Raw genomic sequence first — 19807 nt, forward strand, 5'->3', positions numbered from 1 at the left:
AAGAATTTCACTCAGAAAATATTAATTCTAAATAGTCTCTAGAATTTCAAGCAAGTTCAGAGACATAATGAAAGCTTCATCCCCTATATGTCTCCACATATCTACTAACTCTAATTTTCTTAAGATTTCATTCACTTCTCTTACCTCTTTCTTACTTATTTTTTTGTTTGATTTATCTAGTTCTTTTTTTATATTTTTTATTTTTAATTTTTATTTGGTCATTTCCAAACATTATTCATTGGAAACAAAGATCATTTTCTTTTCTTCCCTCCCCCCCTCCCTCCACCTCTCCCACAGCCATGATTTATCTAGTTCTGATAGAGGAAGGTTCATGTCTCCCACTAGTATAGTTTTTCTATCTATTTTATCAGTGAGCTCCACTAGTTTCTCCTTTAGAAATTTGGATGCTATGCTATTTGGTGCATACATGTTGAGTATTGATATTTCCTCATTGTCTATACTGCCTTTCATCAGGATGTAATTGCCTTCCTTATCTCTTTTAATTAGATCTGTTTTTACCTTGGCTTTGTCAGATATGATTTCGACTCCTGCCTCCCTTTTATCAGTTGATGCCCAATAGATTTGACTCTATCCTCTTACTTTTACCCTATTCGTGTTTACCTTCCTCATGTGTGTTTGTTGTAGACAGCATATGGTAGGGTTTTGGATTCTAATACACTCTACTATTCACTTGCGTTTTATGGGTGAGTTCATTCCATCCACATTCAGAGTTATGATTACTGGTTGTGTATTTCCTAGCATTTTCATTTACAATCCTAGTCCTTCCTTTTTCACTATTTCCTTCTACACCAATGTTTTGTTTTTAATCAGTCCCCCTAATTCTCACCCTTATTTTACTTCCCTTTATACCTTCCCTTCTTATTCCCCTCTTATTTTATTTACAGTCTTTTTAAACTATTCCCCACCCTCTCCCTCCCTTGTACTGCTTCCCTCCCCTCCCCCAGTCCATTTGTTACCCTTCCACTTCCTAGAGGGCACAAATCAATTCTCTGCCCCAATGGATTGGATTGTTCTTCCCTCTTTGAATCAATTTCAATGCACATAAGAATTGAGTATTTCCTATCTCCAACCTCTTTACCCTTCCAGTATTTTGATGTTCTCTCCCCTCCCTCCATGAGCTTCTTTGTGACATATAAATTTACCCCATTTTGTTTCTTTTCCCATTTCTTTTAGCATTAATGTCTTTTTTTAGCTCTAGTTGTATATATACATATAATATGTATATGCACATATATATGTATTTATGCACACAAATATGTATATATTTATGTCTTGGCATTTCATCCTATACAGTTTGTCACTGTTCCCTCTAAGTGTAATTCTTCTAGCTGTCCAGGTGATAACATTTTTTAAGAGTTACCAATGACCTCTTTTCTTATAGGGATGCTTATCATTTTAACTTATTTGGCCTCTTAAAAAAAAGGTTGGGTTTTTTTTTTTGGTTTTGTTTTTCTTTTTCTCCTCTTTCTTAAATACATTTTGATGATTCTCTTGAGTTCTGTGTTTGGGCATCACATTTTCTGTTCAGGTCTGGTCTTTTCTTTACAAATGCTTAGAATTCTTCTGTTTTGTTAAATGGCCATACTTTCCCATAAGAATATAGTCAGTTTTGCTGGGTAGTTGATTCTTGGTTGTAGACCTAGTTCTCTCACTTTCCAAAATATCTTATTTCATGCCTTTTGATCCTTCAGTGTAGATGCAGCCAGATCCTGTGTTATCCTCACTCTGGTTCTGTGGTGTCTGAATGACTTCTTAGCAGCTTGTAACATTTTTTCCTTGATCTGATATTTCTTGGATTTGGCTATAACCTTCCTGGGTGTTGTCAGTTAGGGATTAAGTACAGGAGGTGATATGTGGATTCTTTTAATCTCTACTTTTCCCTCTTGTTCTAGAATATCAGGGCAGTTTTCTTGGATAATTTCCTGTAGTATGATGTCCAGGCTTTTTCTTTTGTCATGGTCTTCTGGTGGACCAAAGATTCTTAAATTTTCTCTCCTGGAATGATTTTCTAAATCTTCTGTTTTGTGAATGAGGTGCTTCATATTTTCCTCAATTTTTTCATTCTTTTGATTTTGTTTGGTAGTACCTTGCTGCCTTGTGAAGTCACTTGCTTCAAGTTGTTGTATTCTGGTTTTTAAAGAATGGATTTTATCCCTGGCTTTTTGGTCATCCTTCACCTTCTGGTCTAATTTTCTTTGGAGGTTATCTTTCATTTTCTTTGCCTCATTTTCAAGCTGATTAATTTTGGCTTTCAAGACACTGTTTTCTGTTTTCAGATGACTTATCTTGCTTTGTAAGTTATTTTCTCAGTTGGCTTCAGTCTCTCTTCATTATGTTTTGAATTGTATTTTGAGTTCTTCCGAAGCCTTTATCCAATTTGCTGGTGTTTTTGTTTTTTTGCTTGGTGCTCCCTCATCCTTCTCTGTTTCATTTGCTCCTTGTTCATTGCCTTTATAGAAGCTGTTGGTTGCAATTTCTTTTTTTCCTTTTCTGTTGTTTGCTCATATTTACCCCTTCTTTACTCCCTGCAGTTGTCTGCACTTTTGCTCCTCTCATTTTTTTTTTTTGTTGGATCTGTGGTTTGGAGCTTTTCTGTCAGCCTTCAGCCTTGGAGCTTAGTCAGCAAATCTCTCAGTGCAGTCTGTGAGGGAGGGGTGTTGGAGCTTGAGCTTCCCTGCCCTCTGAAGGCTCTGATGGGATTTAGTCCAGCTGGGTTGAGCTGGATGTGCCCTGAGGCCAAAACTCCAGGAAAGGGGGTGATATATGGAGTGTCCCTCTGCTAAAACTAGGCTGTCCACTTTGTGCTTCTCCAGCTGCTTCCCCATTGCCTGTGTTCAATGCTCTGAGCCTGGCACCGCTTTGCCTGCAAGGTACTCTCTCCAGACCAGCACCCTTGCCCACCCAGAGGTTCTAGCTACTGCTGGAGGCTTAGTGCTCTAGGTAGGGTAGGGGTCCTACAGAAGTGTGGCAGAGTTTAGTCCAAACACCAAATCTGAATTCAGGAAGTAGCCTTGAGGAACAGGTAAACAAAAAAAAACCCTCATCTTAGTGAGATTTTTATGGTGGCAGGGACTCTCAAGACACAAAAACACAGAATTAGAGAATAATTCTAAAATATCTACAAGGAATGCCTGAGAGAAAAACATACTTTGGGCATAAACTCAGCTAGAATTCTTGGAAGAGATGAAATAAGAGTTTTCAAAAAGAGTTTTAAAACTATTTTTTTAAAAAAGGAATGAAAGTTCTTGATAAAAATTAGAAAAGAACTGAGAACTATGGAAGAAAGAATTGAAAAGGGAATTAACAGATTGGTACAAGAGGTACAAAATCCGGTACAAGCAACAAACTCCCTGAAAATTTGAGTAGACCGAACAGAAGTCAATGATTCCATGAGGCAAAAATGAATCTTCAAATAATGTAAAAAAGTTTTAAAAATAGAAGAAAATGTAAGGCATCTCATAACAAAAATGGCTCACCTAGAGAATGAATCAAATAGAAGAAGAAAAAATGCATCATTGGACTATTTGGGTATCATGACCCCCAAAAGAGTCTAAAAACCATATTTCAAGAACTTTCAAAAGAAAAATGCCCATTTTCCTTAGAATCAGAGGGTGGAAGCTCCCAAAATCCAGAAGCTTCCAGGTCAAAGAAAAGGAAAATACCACAAGTATGCAGAAAGGAAAAAAAATTCATGTACTAAGTAGCTATACATGGTAAAGATCACACATGATTTAGTAGCTACCACTAAAAAAAAGAGAACAAAACTTGGAATAGAATGTTATAGAATGCAAAGGATAGGATCATATAGACAAGAATACTTATTCAGTAAAACTGAGTATAATGGACTTGAACAAAATAAATTATTTCCCAGCTTTCTTGCTAAAAAGGCCAGAAATGCATAGAAATGTTTGTAGTAAAAAGTCATAAATATGTAAACATAAATGAGTGAGGATAAAGGGCTGGAGAAAGATAAGCTGCTTACATTAAAATAAAGGGAGATAGTAAATGTGTAATTATACCATCATAAGAGTCCATAGAGGGGGCAGCTGGGTAGCTCAGTGGATTGAGAGCTAGCCCTAGAGATGGGAGGTCCTAGGTTCAAATCTGGCCTCAGACATTTCCCAGCTGTGTGACCCTGGGCAAGTCACTTGACCCCCATTACCTAGCCCTTACCACTCTTCTGCCTTGGAGCCAATACACAGTATTGACTCCAAGATGGAAGGTGAGGGTTTAAAAAAAAGAGTCCATAGAATAAATCCAATTACAGCAGGCATGGGAGCAGTTCTTTGATATCTTGGTGATTTTCAGAAAAGAATGGAAAGAAAGAGGACAAGGAGTACGTTAGAGAAGAAAAGGGAAAGAGCAAAGAAGAATAGAGAAAACTATCTCATATAATCTGGGTGGACAATTTGTCATCCATACAAACAAGGAGGAGAGAGTGGGGAGAATAATTAATACTTGAATTTTGTTTCATCTGAATGGAGCAAAAAAGGGAAAATGCACAAACACTTACACATAGGTAGAGTTGGGTATAAAAATATATTTCACTCAACAAGGAAATAGGACTAAAAAAGAAGAGAAGGTGGGAGAATTACAGGGAGGACAAATTAAGGGAGGGCTTATTCTTTTTTTTAAACATTATTTTATTTGGTCGTTTTCATACATTATTCACTGGAAACAAAGATCGTTTTCTTTTCCTCCCCTCCCCTTCCCCCCCCCCACTTTTCCCTCTCCCATAGCCGACGCATGATTCCACTGGTTATCACATGTGTTCTTGACTCGAACCCATTTCCCTGTTGTTGGAATTTGCATTATAGTGTTCATTTAGAGTAGGGAGGGCTTATTCTTAAGCAAAAAAAAAAAAAATCCTAAGGATAAACAAATATATTCATAAAGAATTTTTGAGAGTCAAAGGATGGGAAACTGAGGGTGTATTCATAAACAAAGGGATGTTAAATAAATTATGTTGTATAAAAGTGAAGGAATACTATTGTGCTGAACTCATCAGTACAATAACTAACCAGGATTCCAGAGTACTAATGATAAAACATGCTATGCTCTTCCTGATAGAGAAGTGAAGAACTCAGTTTTCAGAATGAGACAATTTTGGGGATGCAGGAGTAGGCAAGGATATATGGCCCATGTGGAAATATATTTTTTCTATTGACTCTATATATACACAAAGTCTATTACATTCATTGTGTATATATAGAGTCAATATATATTTGTAATAGGTTTTGTTGTTCTTGTTTCCTTGAATTTGGGGAAAAGTTGGGGTAGGCAGATGAGATAAAAGATCTTGAATGATAAAATTATTTTTTATGTGAAAGGTAGTTTTATGTGATTGATTGATGAAGTCAGAAGCCAGATTACAGATGTTTAAGAATCAATCCATCCATAAACTTTTATTAAGAGCCTACTATGTGCTAGGTACTATGCTAAATGTTTGGGATTCAAAAAGAGGCAAATGATAGCCCCTGCCCATAAGAAACATACATTCTAATGGGAGACAACATGCAAACAAATATATACATAGAAAGCTACATATATGATAAAAGGGAAATAATAAAGGCAAAGCACTGGAATTAAGAGAGGTTGGGGGAGGCTTCTGGTAGAAGCTGGGATTTTGGTTAGGATTTAAAGAAAGTCAGAAGCTTGGTAGTTCAAGCAGAGGAGGGAGAGTATCTCAGTTATGGGGAAACACAGGGAGAATGCTTGGAGCCAAGTGATGTATTGTCCCCTAAACATTCAGGAGACCAGTGTCACTAGATTGAAGAGTCTAAGTATGGCAATAAGATATAAGAAGACTGGAAAGATAGGTTGGGGCTAGGGTGTAAAGGGATCTAAATGCAAACAAAACATTTTCTATTTATTCCTGGAAGCAAGAGGAAGCCACTAGAATTTATTGAGTAATGGAATGACACGATTGGGTCTGTGTCTTAGGAAAATCACTTCAGTGGCTGAATGGAGAATGGATTGGAGTGGAGAGAGACATGAAGCATACAAAATGGCCAGCAATCTATTGCAATAATCAAGGTATGAGGTAATGAAGTTCTGCACTAAAGTGGAACAATGACTATTGGAGAAATACTGTAAAGGTGAAATCGACACAGGTTGGCAACAGATTGGATGTGGGGCATGAGAGAGAGTGAAGAATTTAGAATGACTCCCAAGCTGAGGGTTTGGAAGACTATGTCGCCCTCCACAGTAACAAGGAAACAAGATGAAGGTTATAAGGAAAGCTAACGAGTACTGTTTTGACCATTTTCAATTTAAGATATCTACTGGACATCCAGTGGGACATGTTAAGAGACAGAAATGTTAGAGGTCAGCAGAGTTTGGGGAAGGAAAGTTATGTTTGAGAACCCTTAGGGTAGAGCTGGTAATTAAATCCATGGAAACTGATGAAATCACCAAGTGAAGGAAAAGAGAAGGAAAAGAGAAGAAGGTGCAGGACAGAACCCTGAGGGACACTAAATATTAGAATGTGTGATCTGGAGGAGGATCCAGCAAAGGAGATAGAGGAGAATGAGGCAGATAGGTTGGAGGAAAACCAGAAGAGAGCAATCCTGAAAACCTAGAGAGAAGAGAATATCAAGGAAGATAGAGTGATCAACAGTGTCAAAGGCTGAGAAGAGATCAAGGACAATGAGGATTGAGAAAAGGTCATTGGATTTGGCAACTAAGAAATCAATCTCAACTTCAGGGGAATGATAAAGTCAGAAGCCAAATGGTAAGACTGTAGCCTACTGTAGATGAGCTTTTCAGGGATAATAATTAATGAAGATGGAAACAAGGGCATTTTTGTAGGCAACAGGGGGGAAATGACAGGAGAAGCAGTGGGAGTCCCAAATGTATATAATTCTTTCAAATTTAACCATAAGGGGAGGAGAGATATAGAATAACTAGAGGAGATTGTTGGACAAAATAAAGGTAGAAGGATAAAGGAGACATGGTAGTGTTTGTAGATATCAAAAAGTATCCCAGACATAAAAGAGATTAAACATAAGGAAGAGATTCTGGAGGGGTAGTTTGGTCAATCTGCTACTGAAATAGGGAAGGATCCAGATTTGCATGTGGAAAAGGCACCCTTAGAAAGAAGGGCATCTCTTTGTCCTATTCAAGAGTGAAGGAGTAGATAATATCACTAAATAGTTGTGTGACTTGGCACAAATTGTTTCATGTATATGAAAACATATAGAGGAGGCTCTATAGAAATGAAGGGGTGTTAGAACAGCAGGTTCCTAATGCAGCTTCTCTTACCTTGAAACAGTTTCCTCTCCACACACTGTCCCCCACCCATTATCTCTCTCGCCTAGCAACTTCATTCATTCAGTTCCAGCTTGCCTAGGTAACCATGGTACAGTTTACTCCCCACAGGAGAGCTGATTGGTCCCAGGTCCTCTGAAGCATATTCCTGCCTTGGTCCAATTAAATGCCCAAACCATGGGGGCTCTGAGCCTTGCATTTGGGTGTCTGAGACCATGTAAGTTGCTATATCCATTACTGACTAAATAGATGATCAAAAGCATTTTCAGGTGGAACCTGATTGGAAAGACTGCTCCCCACACACATTCACTGAAGCTAAATGCCATTGAATCCTTGATGCATATTGTTGCTGTTAAACTGTCCTTTTTAAAATGTTCATTGACTTGTGTCTCATTTTGTCCTAATATCAAGCCTGAACCAAGAAGGTCCTGGCTTTAGAGCCATGAAAAAAACAAAAGGAAAACCTATAGAAAAACTGGAAAATTGTTTAGGAGCATCTTAACATCAGACACCACAATAAATTCCAAATGAATAAGTGATTTAAAATGCAAATAGTCATATCATTTTAAAAATAGAGAACAGAAGGTGTTTCCCAGATTTGTTGTTAGGGAGAGATTTGATCATGGAAAAAGTGATCAAAAATCAAGAACTTAAATTATATTAAAAGAAAAAGCCTTTATATGAACAAATTCATTACAACTAGAAAAAGAGAAAGCATCAAGCGTAATAAAAACCTTTCCACTAAATCTTAAATAAAAGTCTACTTTTCAAAAACTATTGAGGGGTGGGTGAAGTGAGGAATGTCCTCAGACACATGGAGTAGGGTTGGGGAACAGCTCAGCCCTGAGTCCCTCTGGCTTTCTAGTAACAAACTCTGGTGGGCAACTGCAGGCATGCCCATAGAAAGGGCTCTGTGTGCCCCTTTTTGGCACATGTGTCATAGGTTCACCATCATGACTCTATGGGAAGTTTGTCCTTAAATGAGATCAAGGACATTTTTCTCTTGGTTGAGCTGTCTTACTCCCAATAGGAGAACTCTTTCCTTTTGTAATGTCTGATATATTTCCCAAAATATATCTCCTCTGATTTCTGTTTAGCTATGATTTGGACAAATAAGTTTCTCGTTACTTGCTATGTGTGATCATTTTGAAAATGGCATTTGATGGGGTCAAGCTTTAGATATATAGTTTGTGGGTTTCCTCCCCCCATCCATGAGAAAATGATTGGAAGTTAGATGGAACCTATATTCCCTAATAATTTTTACTCAGGCAGAGGAATAAAGTTATAGCCTGGTATTCCCTCTTTCTGAGAAGAAAAGAATAGACCAAGCATTTTGGCTCCAACCTTCCTCTTGGAAGGAATTAGCTGGTTTTGTTTTTGTTTTTGTTTTGTTTTGTTTTATAAGGATGGAAGAAGTTAAGACTTAAAGATATCTATTTTGCCTCCCTTCAATTCATATGATAGCCTTCTCTACATCTAGAACCTACTCTTGCTACATTTATTAAACTATATGCAAAGCAATCTATATACAAGATAAATAGGAAATAATTAGCTGACAGAAAGCACTGGGATTAAGAGGGGTTGGTGAAGGTTTCCTGTAGAAGATGGGATTTTAGTTGGGACGTAAAGAAATCCAGGGAAGTTAGTAGATTTAACTCCAATATCATGTATAAGATCCTTCCCCAGACCCTCCCAGCTCATACTGCTTTCCCCTCCCCACATTGGCCCTGTATAATTTCTCTATTACAGCATAAGCTTCTTGATGAGAGAAACTGTTTTTGCTCAGAAAAAACTCATGCTTAGGATTGTACCAGGCACATTGTGTTTAAAAAGTGTTGGTTGATCAATTAAAACAAAGTAGATGACCATCAATTAGAAAATGTCTAAACAAATCATAGTATTTTAATATAAAGGCATTGAATCCTAATAAATGATAAATATTTCTTGGGGCCAGATTGGGAAATAGCCAAGTTTTGACAGAATATGATGCAATACCACCCACAGCAATCATGATTTAGTAAGTATGCTTGTGTAGTCCTACATTTTTATAGTAAATTTAAAAATTATTTGACCCTTAAATTTAAAAACTGCTATCCAACTCTTCAAAAATGTTTTATAAGCCCTCTAAAATGGATTAGTTTAGTTTCTTGTGAAGCATTTTTAATGCAATGCCAGTGTGGTAGATGAAGTTCTCCTGTGTGGTACCAACTTGGACATAGGGGTACTTGAGGAGAAATACAGGAGAGCCCAGAATGGTGTAGTCCCTCTCTTCTATCTGCCTTGCATCCTCGCCTTGTGTGTGTGGTGTGTATACATACATATACATATGCTTATAACAGGTATATCATATCTACATAAGTAACTGCATACACATGAATATGCATATACTTCTATATATTTAAGTACATATACACATGCATGTATATGCCTTATAGACACAGTGCATATATGAATTACATGTACACATACACATATAATATATACAACCATAACAGAGAGAGATAAAGAGTTAGAGAGAGAGAGGAAGAGGGAGAGAGTGATAGATAGATAGATAGATAGATAGATAGATGAATGGATGACAGATGGCTAGATAGTGATGGGTGTGGATAGAGAGAAAGAAAGAGAAATAGACAGACTGATAGATGGACAGATATATATATATATATATATATATATATATAGAGAGAGAGAGAGAGAGAGAGAGTGGTGGATAGATAGATAGATAGATAGATAGATAGATAGATAGATAGATAGATGGATGGATGGATGGATAGATAGATAGTGATAGATAGATGGGGATAGAGACAGACAGACACATAGCTACATATATAGATAGATACATAAATAGATTCATAGATACACAGATACATAGATAACCTAGGACAGTGGTATCAGACTCAAATAGAAAAAGGGCCATTAAATGGTACATAAGGATTCTCACATATTAACTCAGAAAATTCATCCCAGTTTATGTGTATATATATATACATATATATATAATTAACAAATAAATTAAAATCAAATAGAAACTACATTTTAATCTAGTTAGGGCTAAGAAATGTTGTGAGATGCATGCCACACAAGGCCAATGTGTTTAACACCTTTGGTCTAAGGGAAATGAAGGTTTAACTCAGGTTATAAATTCACTCTCTCTGCTTTTTATTTATTTCTTCTTATTATCATTTGGGCTGACTTACATAATGATCTTGGCACTGCCACCAGATTTGGGAATTCCTAGGAAGAACTCATTATTCAGCTGTTTCCCTGATGAGTACCTGACTAAAAAAAAAAATGGTACCCGTTGAGTCTACCAGATTCTTGTTGTTCATCCTTCATTTTCAAGGAGAACCAACGACTTCGCAGGGTGATGGTTTGACTTGTGAATAAATTGGATTTAAGTAAGGCAAAATTGCAAAAGTTATTAGCCTCACTCTTTCTTCTAAAGTCAATCAAAGTCCAGTGGCAAGACAAAAATATGAAAGACTGAGGATAGCCTAGGTCCCTATTGATGAAGGTGTGTCACACATTCCTCCCACTGCACAGGGGAACTGCTCAGGTTCCCCCTCATCCCATTGCCTGAGGACATTTCTGCATGCCCCATCCCTCTGACCAGCAGCCCAATGGGAGCACTTCATCCCTCCATTGTCTAGGGCAATGGTAGGGGGTCTCACAGGCAGCTTGAAGTTGCAGTTTAGGCACAGGATCTCAAAAATGTTCACCAAAGCTGGCCTAGGATGAAGGATTTTGGGGTCTAGGATGTCTGACCAAATTCTAAGCACTCCATAGCAACTGCTTCAGTGAGCTCCATAGCCATTAGAACAAGTTGCTCTAATCAACCCATTTTGCTAGGGGAAGTCTTTGACCTATTATTTGCTTATTGATGGCATTATGTATTTTTCAATAAAAGGGCAATTAGGTGGCACAGTGAATAAAGTCCCAGACTTGGAGTCAGGAAGACATCTTCCTGAGTTCAAATCTAGGCTTAGTTTCTGTAACCTTGGGCAAGTCACTCAACTCTGTCTGTTTTGGCAAGTCACTTAACTCTGCCTCGATTTCTTCATCTGTAAAATAAGCTGGAAAAGGAAATAGCAAAAGCATTCCAGTAATGTTATTACAGACCATGTGACTCATAATTATCCATAATCAGCTGTTATTATATTTCAATGGAATGGACAGAAATCTTAGGCCAACTGACCCTGATTCACTGTTTTCTCCTTCTTCCAAAAATCTCCAAAAGTCTACCTTCACACCATTCATGACCTCAGTAACCCATTAAATCTTAAGAAAACATCTAAATCTCCATTATTACCTTGGCACATGGCCAGATTTTGATACAGAGTTGTATTTGCCTTACACTCAACATATACAACTTTCTCTGACGATTTAGTTTTCCAGCATTCCATTTCCTGCTACATCATGCTTAGATTCTTTTGGCAAGCTTTCAAGATCCTCTATAATACTGAGCTACCTATTCAAACTTTCTCATACAATTACCCCCAGAAGCTCTGAACCTGGGATCTTTAGAATTGGTTTTGAATCTTGGCTCTCTGCCATTATTACCTATATGACCTTGGCCATTTTTTTTTCTTTGTGTTGGTGTACTCATCTAGAGAACTGGGGAATCTTACAGGTAATCTCCACGATCTGTCTGTAGTTCTATGAACCTTATCTTCCACTCGAGTCAGGCTAATCCTTTCACTGTCCATGAACACTCCATGCTTATTTCTCCCTTCATATCTTCAGTGATTTTCTTTCTATCATGTGAAATGTCTTCTTTAATCCCTTTCTCAATCCCAGTTTCTCTGAGTATTCAAACCTTACTGATCTCTATTTCCTTTGAGTACTTATAGTTTGAGTTAGCATTTATTCAGAGACTCATTCTTATTTTATACATTCATTTGTCTTGGCTTGTGATTTATGTTTAAAATATAATAAAAATATATATTAAATATGTATTATATATATAGTGTGTGTGTAAATACAATGTAGTCCTGGGGTACACAATTCTATTATATATATATACATATATATATATATATACTGCCTTGTAATATCTCTTCTGTTTGTATTGTTATTGTTTAGCATTTAGTCATATTTGACTCTATATGACCCCCTTTGTCCACAGGATTTTCTTAGCAAAGATACTAGGATGTTTTGCCTTTCTTTCTCCAGCTTATTTTACAGATGAGGAACTGAGGCAAATGGGAGTCAAGTAACTTGCCCAAGGTCACATAGATAGTAAGAGTCTTGGTCTAGATTTGAACACAAGTCTTTCAGACTACAAGCCCAAGGTTCTATCGACTGTTTCACCTAGCTGCTTATATTGGTTGTTATTAAAGCCATATTGTAGAACTTTTCACTTGATGTAAGCCCTTTAAGGACAGGGTGTTATAGAGGCATCATTTCATCCCATAAAGCATCCCAAGTAGCTATAGAGGAAAAATATGATTTGATGTGGTTCGTGTTAATCTTGTTTCTCTAAGATACCAAGGACAGGGACTCTTTTTCTTTTTTTTTTAATCCCCTCCAGCAATCAGCACAGGGCTGAGTGCATAGCAGAGCTTTGCTCTATTGCTTATATTCTCAGAATGTTTGGTATTGAATCTATAATCTCACTAGTAGTTTGTCAATTGATCTAGACATGATGAATTTTGAATTCTGCTCTCTTATGCTTCCTTTCTCTAGTTCTTATTAGTGCAAAGTCTCCAAAGATCCCCTCAGAGCTCAGATGAAAGGACTAGAGGATCTAACCTCAATTCCTGAATCAGCTGATTGGAATTCAAGTCCTAAACTCTCTTAGTATATTTGGCTTCAGGGTGATATCATAATTGCCTTTTGAAGAATCATGAAACCCAGTCTTATAAATCTACTTTCATCTCAATTCCAAGCCCTATTCAGACCATCTCATTTCTCATTGCAGAGATTTTCATTCTCTAAATGAACCAGCTGCAATGGCCCTCCCAGTTCTGCAGGCCAAATTCAAGGCATGGTCCTCCAGGCAGAATAAGATTTCAAGAGCAATCTGACAGCCACTACCAAGTGTCATATCAAACCCATCCCTGGCAGGCAGAAAGAAGAGCCAGATTTCAGGCGTTCAAGGTCATCAATTTCAAGTCCTAAGACACTCAAACCAAAATTATGATATTTTAGGGCAAACCTGACCATCAATATTTTCCATTGAAAACCAATGTCTTGGGCAGATATTCTGGGACCTAGGAATCAGGAACACATGTATCCCATTACACCTCACAAATTTACTAGCTATGTGAACATAGCAAAGTTGTTGTTTTTTTAATTCTCTGTTTCCTTGTCTATAAAATAGGAACATTCCATAGTCCCTCCTTCAGAGGGTTTTTGGGAAAACCAAACTAACAGCTTGGAGGGACAGTAGATAGAGTACTGTACCAAGAGTCAATAATGCCTGAGTTTTAATCTGGTCTCAGACACTAACTAGCTGGGTGATCTTAGGCAAGTCATTTAACTTCTATTTGCCTCACATTCTTCATCTGTAAAATGGGGATAATAACTCCCCCCTTCTTCCCAAGACTGTGATCAAGATAAAATAAAATAATATTTGTAAAGCCTTTTCCAAACCCTAAAATGTCATATAAATGCTAATTGTTATTATTACTTCTAAAAATAGCTTACAAACCTTCAAATGCAATATAAATTTCTATTATTATTATGTTTTTATTATTGTAGTACAACTTCTGGGTTTAGTTCCCCAACTCTTAGGAAACAAGTATATAGTTGCCTTAATGTTCTAGTGGAAACCCTAAGGACTTAGAATTGATATCAAACACTATTGATCATAAGACCCCACTGAGGTGCCCCAAATTTAATTAACCATTTGAAATCTCACTAATATCAACTAATCAATTAAAATTAGTTTTGGGGGCAGCTGGATAACTCAGTGGATTGAGTCAGGTTCAGAGATAAGAGGTCCTGGGTTCAAATTTGACCTCAGACACTTTGGAGCTGTATGACCCTGGGCAAGTCACTTAACCCTCATTGTCTAGTCCTTATTGCTTTTCTGCCTTGAAACCAATACACAATATTGTTTCGAAGATAGAAGGTAAGGGTTGAAATAATTAATTAGTTTTTACAAAAGAATATTTATTGAGAAGCAATTACTGGAATGCTTCTGCTAGAATTTTCTTCTCTAATATAGCTAATCCCAGAGAAGTATATACTTCTTTCAACCAGTCGTAATACATTTCATTATCTGATTTCATCCAATAGCTTGAAGTGCTTTACTCTTTTTTCACAGTATTCTCTAACTTATCTAACTAGTGTTTGAATCTGGTTTGTGTCTTTGATTGATTCAATAGAGATGTTTATGAATTGTTAACATCTATTTCTCACCTTTGATTACTTATATGTGAAATTCAAAGAGGCACCATCAACTGATGCAGGTATTGTGTCACAGAACATCTTGTTAGTTACCATTAAAAGGGATTATAATATGCTGTTAAATGTTTAATAAGCAGGTCTCTGGGGGAAAATATGTGCACACATTTTAAGTTTAATCTTCATTTTTAACATTTTCTCTATCATTTTCCTTTCTAGACAACCAATAACAACAACAACAATGAAAACAATCTCTGATTTGTAGTGTTTGTGGATATCCTGTATAAACACACACAAAAAAAATTTAACAATTGGCTTTCAAGAACTGGCTGAGTTGGCTCTAGTATAACCCTGGATATGACACAGTTCTTTTACATTCTTCCCCAGCTTAAAATTTGCTATCCTCAACAAATCTGCTGGAGTGTGTTTGGCAAAGTCGATGTGTGTGTGTGTTTGTTTTGTGCATATTTTGTTTTTCTGCCTTTTTCACTTTGTCCAACTCTTTATGACCTCATTTGGATTTTTCTTGGCATAGTGGAGTGGTATGCCATTTCCTTCTCTAGCTCATTTAACAGATGAGGAAATGGAAGCAAACAGGGTTAAGTGACTTGCCCAGGGTCACACAGCTAGTGTCTGAGGTTAGATTTTTTTTAATTTTTAATTTTTTTCCAGATGACATCAATTCAATTTTTAACAATAAACAAACAAAAATGTTGTGATGTTTTGCAATCTGTGTCCTCTCCCTCCTTCCCTTTCCCCCTTCCTCTCCAAGATGGTAGGTATTATGAAATTATGGAATAGTTTGTGCATGTGTTATCATATGATACATATTTTCATGTTCATCATTTTGTGAAAAAAAGACAGATTGCATACACTAGAGAAAAATTCAGAAAGGAAATAATGTGAAGAATTATATATATGCTTCAAACATTCTGACTCCATCAATTCTTTTTGTGGTGGTGGATAGCCTTTGTTTATCATGAGTTTCTTAGAGTGGTCTAAGATCCTTGTATTATTTATAAATCATTCACCATAGATTATCATGCAATATTGTTACTATATACAGCATACTTCTGGTTTTGCTCACTTCACCTTGATCACTTCCTATAAGTCTTTCTAGAGGGTGTGTGTGTGTGATCCCCAAGTTCACCATATTTTTAATGCCATAATAATATTTCATTACAATCATATACCACAACTTGTTCAGCCATTCCCTAGTTGATGGACAAACCTTCAGTTTCCAGTTCTTTGCCACCAAAAAAGAGATGCTATACATATTTTTGTACAAGTAGATTCTTTTCCCCTATCTTGGATCTCTTTGGGATGCAGGACTAAGAGTGCTATTATGGGATTAAAGAATATGTACACTTTTATGGCCCTTTGAACATGATTCCAGATTGCTCTCCAGAATGGCTGTATCACTTCACAGCTCTACAAACAGTATATTAGTGTCTCAATATTTCCACATCCCCGCCAACATTTATCATTTTCCTTTTCTGTCAATTAGCCATTCTGATAGATGTGTAGTATTTCAGAGTTGTCTTAATTTGCAGTGCTCTAATTAATAATGATTTGGAGCACTTTTTCATATAAATAAAGATAGATTTAATTTCATCTGAGAATTGCCTATTCATATCCTTTAACCATTTTGTCAGTTGGGGTAATAAGGTCAGATTTGAACTCAGGAAGATGTCTTCCATCCCCAGGCAGGGCACTATATCCACTGTGCCACCTAAGGAGGGTACCTTTGTTGCAAAGGCTTGACAAGCCTTTACAGAGCTCTTTTCCTCCTCTGATGTTCAACTACCATCCAGCTTTCATCTGTGGTTCCAAGAAGCTAATCATGCACAGAGATCAAACCCTGGTAAACTACCTTTGAAGATGGACTAAACCAGGTAAAAAGTAACCAACAGGTCTCAAACATGTTGATAAATTGGTCAGGAGGGTATTTGTCTACTCTAGACATATGAAGACTTTCTCCAGCAGAAGGGGTGGAAACAGGAGCTGCAGTGTGTTTAGAGCTTGGATAGGCTTCAAAAAAGTCCAGGTCTCCAGTGCATCCTGGACCATCATCAGTCTTCTTGACTTTTAACTTGCCACTGGACTTCAGTGACTCTGGAAGAGAGCATGAGGCCAATGACTTTGGGCAGATCTTTCTTATTTAAATTCAGTTTACTCATGAGTCAAAAGGCATCATCTATTTTGAGTACAAAGGACAGCAACCATGTATATGTATGTGTAAATGTACAAGCAAGTATCTATGTGTGTACTTATATGAGTATGTATAAGTATACATTTTCATACACACATATAATATAAATTTATATGTATAAACCTATATAAAGAACTATAAAGGATTATGTATATGTGCATATATAGTTGCATGTGTGCCTCTATATGTATATGTCTTACATAGTTTTTTAGTGATTTGGTAAATATTCAGCACTATCCTTTTGAAGGGCTTCCCTAGTGTCTCAGACTTCAAAGAGCTTCAGAAAAATAACTTAGGTGGAACAGTTGATAATCAGTTTGGAAATTAGCATTCTTCCATACTTCCAACCACAAATTATTAAGAGCACATCACTATAAAATTCTCCTGGGTCATTGACTGTCTTGATGCTTTGAAAATGTCCTTCTCAACCCCAAAAATAATAAGACAAGAAAAAGAAAAGAAAATCAAGTTATCCCTCTCATAGGGAAAGACATGTTACTCAGAACATGGGGTACTATTCCCAAAAGGATTAGAATTAGAGACCTAGAGTAGATTGAAAGTCAGATCCTCTTCTTTTTTCTAAGAAAACAAGTACCAGGGACACAAAAGCAGAAATATGGTTCCTTCCATCAAAGACCTTATGATAGGATCAATGTTTTCTTGTCACAATCCCCTAACTTCATCTCTCCCCATGAAATCTGATTTTCCCCAGCTTTCCTGATGCAGCATCTGGGCCTGGGAACACTAATGTCATTTTATTACACATAAGCATGATGTAGGAAGAATTGTCAACTGTGCCAGAAGTGTTCATGCAGAGACCCTGATGTTTCTGGAGCTGCTCCCAAACATTACCACCTCACATCAGGAGAAGAAATCTGTGACTATCCTAGAAGTATCATCATCTGTATTATTGCTCCAATGTTCTTGGTGCTGCTCTGGCTCATTATCATCATTTTGCATTAGGAGGTCCTCTGTGAACCAATAGACCATCCATCATATGGACCGGACAGTGAGATTTTAGTCTTTTTAAATGGGGAAAGAAAGGATTAGGATTTATGGTTTTTGTCCTCCACATTTTTGTTTTGTTTCGTTTTTGTCTTGGTTTCCCTCCTCTTTCCCCTTTTCTCTCTTTTAGTACTACCCAGAACAAGTGGTCTGTTCAGTTATCTAAGTGGTGGAAGTAATTCTAGAAGATCATTTAGACCTTGCCACCAAGGAGTGGTATGAATAAGACCAGCATTTTTCTTGATTCAGTTTCCCTAACTTTCTCCCCCCTATACAACCTGATTAGCCCTAGCTTCCTTGATAAAGCTCCCAAGCCTGGAAGCATGAAATGCTCCAGGTACATGTAGTAGATGTCTTGATTTGGAGGATTTCTACGATCAAATGGGTCCCAACCTTGAAGACATACTGACCAGACACATTTCCAGATAGAGAGAAGCTGGAGTCAAATCTAGACAAGCACTACTATGCCCCTGTCTGTATTCATTGATGCATATGCTTTACTTTATGTTTAGATAAAATAAATCTCCTTTGTTCAATGATTCACAAGTGTTTCACTTCATCCCAGTATCAAACTTGAACCAAGCAGATATTGGCTTTAGGAACCCACCTACAATAAAACTCACATTCTATTGGAGGGCTCCATGCAAACATGCTAATAATTGAATAAATGAAGGATAGAGATGAAGCAAGGAGAAGATAAACTCAAAGTGAAAGCATTGGTGAGAAGAGAGAGGGCAGGACAAGTGTTTTGATGAAGGTAAATTTGAACTGATTATTGAAGTAAGCTGAGAAAACAAAAAAATATAGATGATAAGAGAAAGAGTGAGAGAGCATTCCAGGTCAAGGGGTCTCCAGAGAGCTCAGAATTAAATTATCCTGGTCAAAAAAAGATCTAGAAGGCTACTATGGTTGGTTTTTAAAGAACATGGTATGGGAGTCAAACATAAGAAAACCAAAAAGGTAAGATTAAGGAAGGATAAAAAGACCTTAAAATCAAACAGAGAATTTCATATCTGATCCTGGAGTAGTCCCTGAAGTTTATTGAGTAGGAAGAACAATATAGTGAGATCATTGCTTCAGGAAAATCATTTTGACAACTTAGTGGAGGGTGGGATTGACTAGAGAGACTTTAGGCAATGAAATCCAACAGAAAGCTATTGCAATAACCCAAGCATGAATGTTAATGAGGGCTTGCACCAAGATGGTGGCAGTGTTAGAGAGAGAGGGAAGCATGAATTAGAAATGTTGGTAATATAGACGTGAGAAGATCTATTGGATTTGTAGGGCAAGTGCAGCTGGAGAGTAAAGGATGACACCAAGGTTGAAAGCCTTGAGTGGGAGATTAGTGGAACTTTCAATGGGAAAAGGGCACTTTGGAAGAGGGGAGGGTTTTGAGGGAAAGAAAATGATTTGTTTCAAACGTGATGAATTTGAGAGGTCTATAAAATATCCAATTTGACATGTTCAAAGGGCAATTGACGGCATGAGTATGAAGTTCAGAAGAAAAATCAGGGATGGAAAAAATAGATCTGAAAATCACCAGCAGAGATTATAATTCTACCCATAGAATCTGCTGAAACTACCAAGGGAGATCATATGGAGACAGAAAAAAAGATAGCTAAGGGCAAATTCCTTGTATAATACCTCCAATTAGTGAGCATGACATAGATGAAAATTCAGGAAAGAAGCATGAAACAGACCATTCAGACAAGTAGGAGAAAAACCAAGAGAAAGAGGTGTCATGAGAATTTAAAGAAGAGAATATCTAGGAGAAGGATACTGACAATGTCAAATATTGCTGAAGGTCACTAAGGATGAGGAACATTCATTAGATCTGGCCAGTAAGAAATCATTGTGAACTTTGGCAAGAGCAGATGAACGATGAGCTTGAATGCCAGACTGAAAAAGACTTAAAAGAGACTGAGAGGAATGAAATGGAGGTATCATTTG

This window comes from Monodelphis domestica, chromosome 7 (assembly GCF_027887165.1).
Source record: "Monodelphis domestica isolate mMonDom1 chromosome 7, mMonDom1.pri, whole genome shotgun sequence".
In the NCBI taxonomy this organism is placed as follows: Eukaryota; Metazoa; Chordata; class Mammalia; order Didelphimorphia; family Didelphidae; genus Monodelphis; species Monodelphis domestica.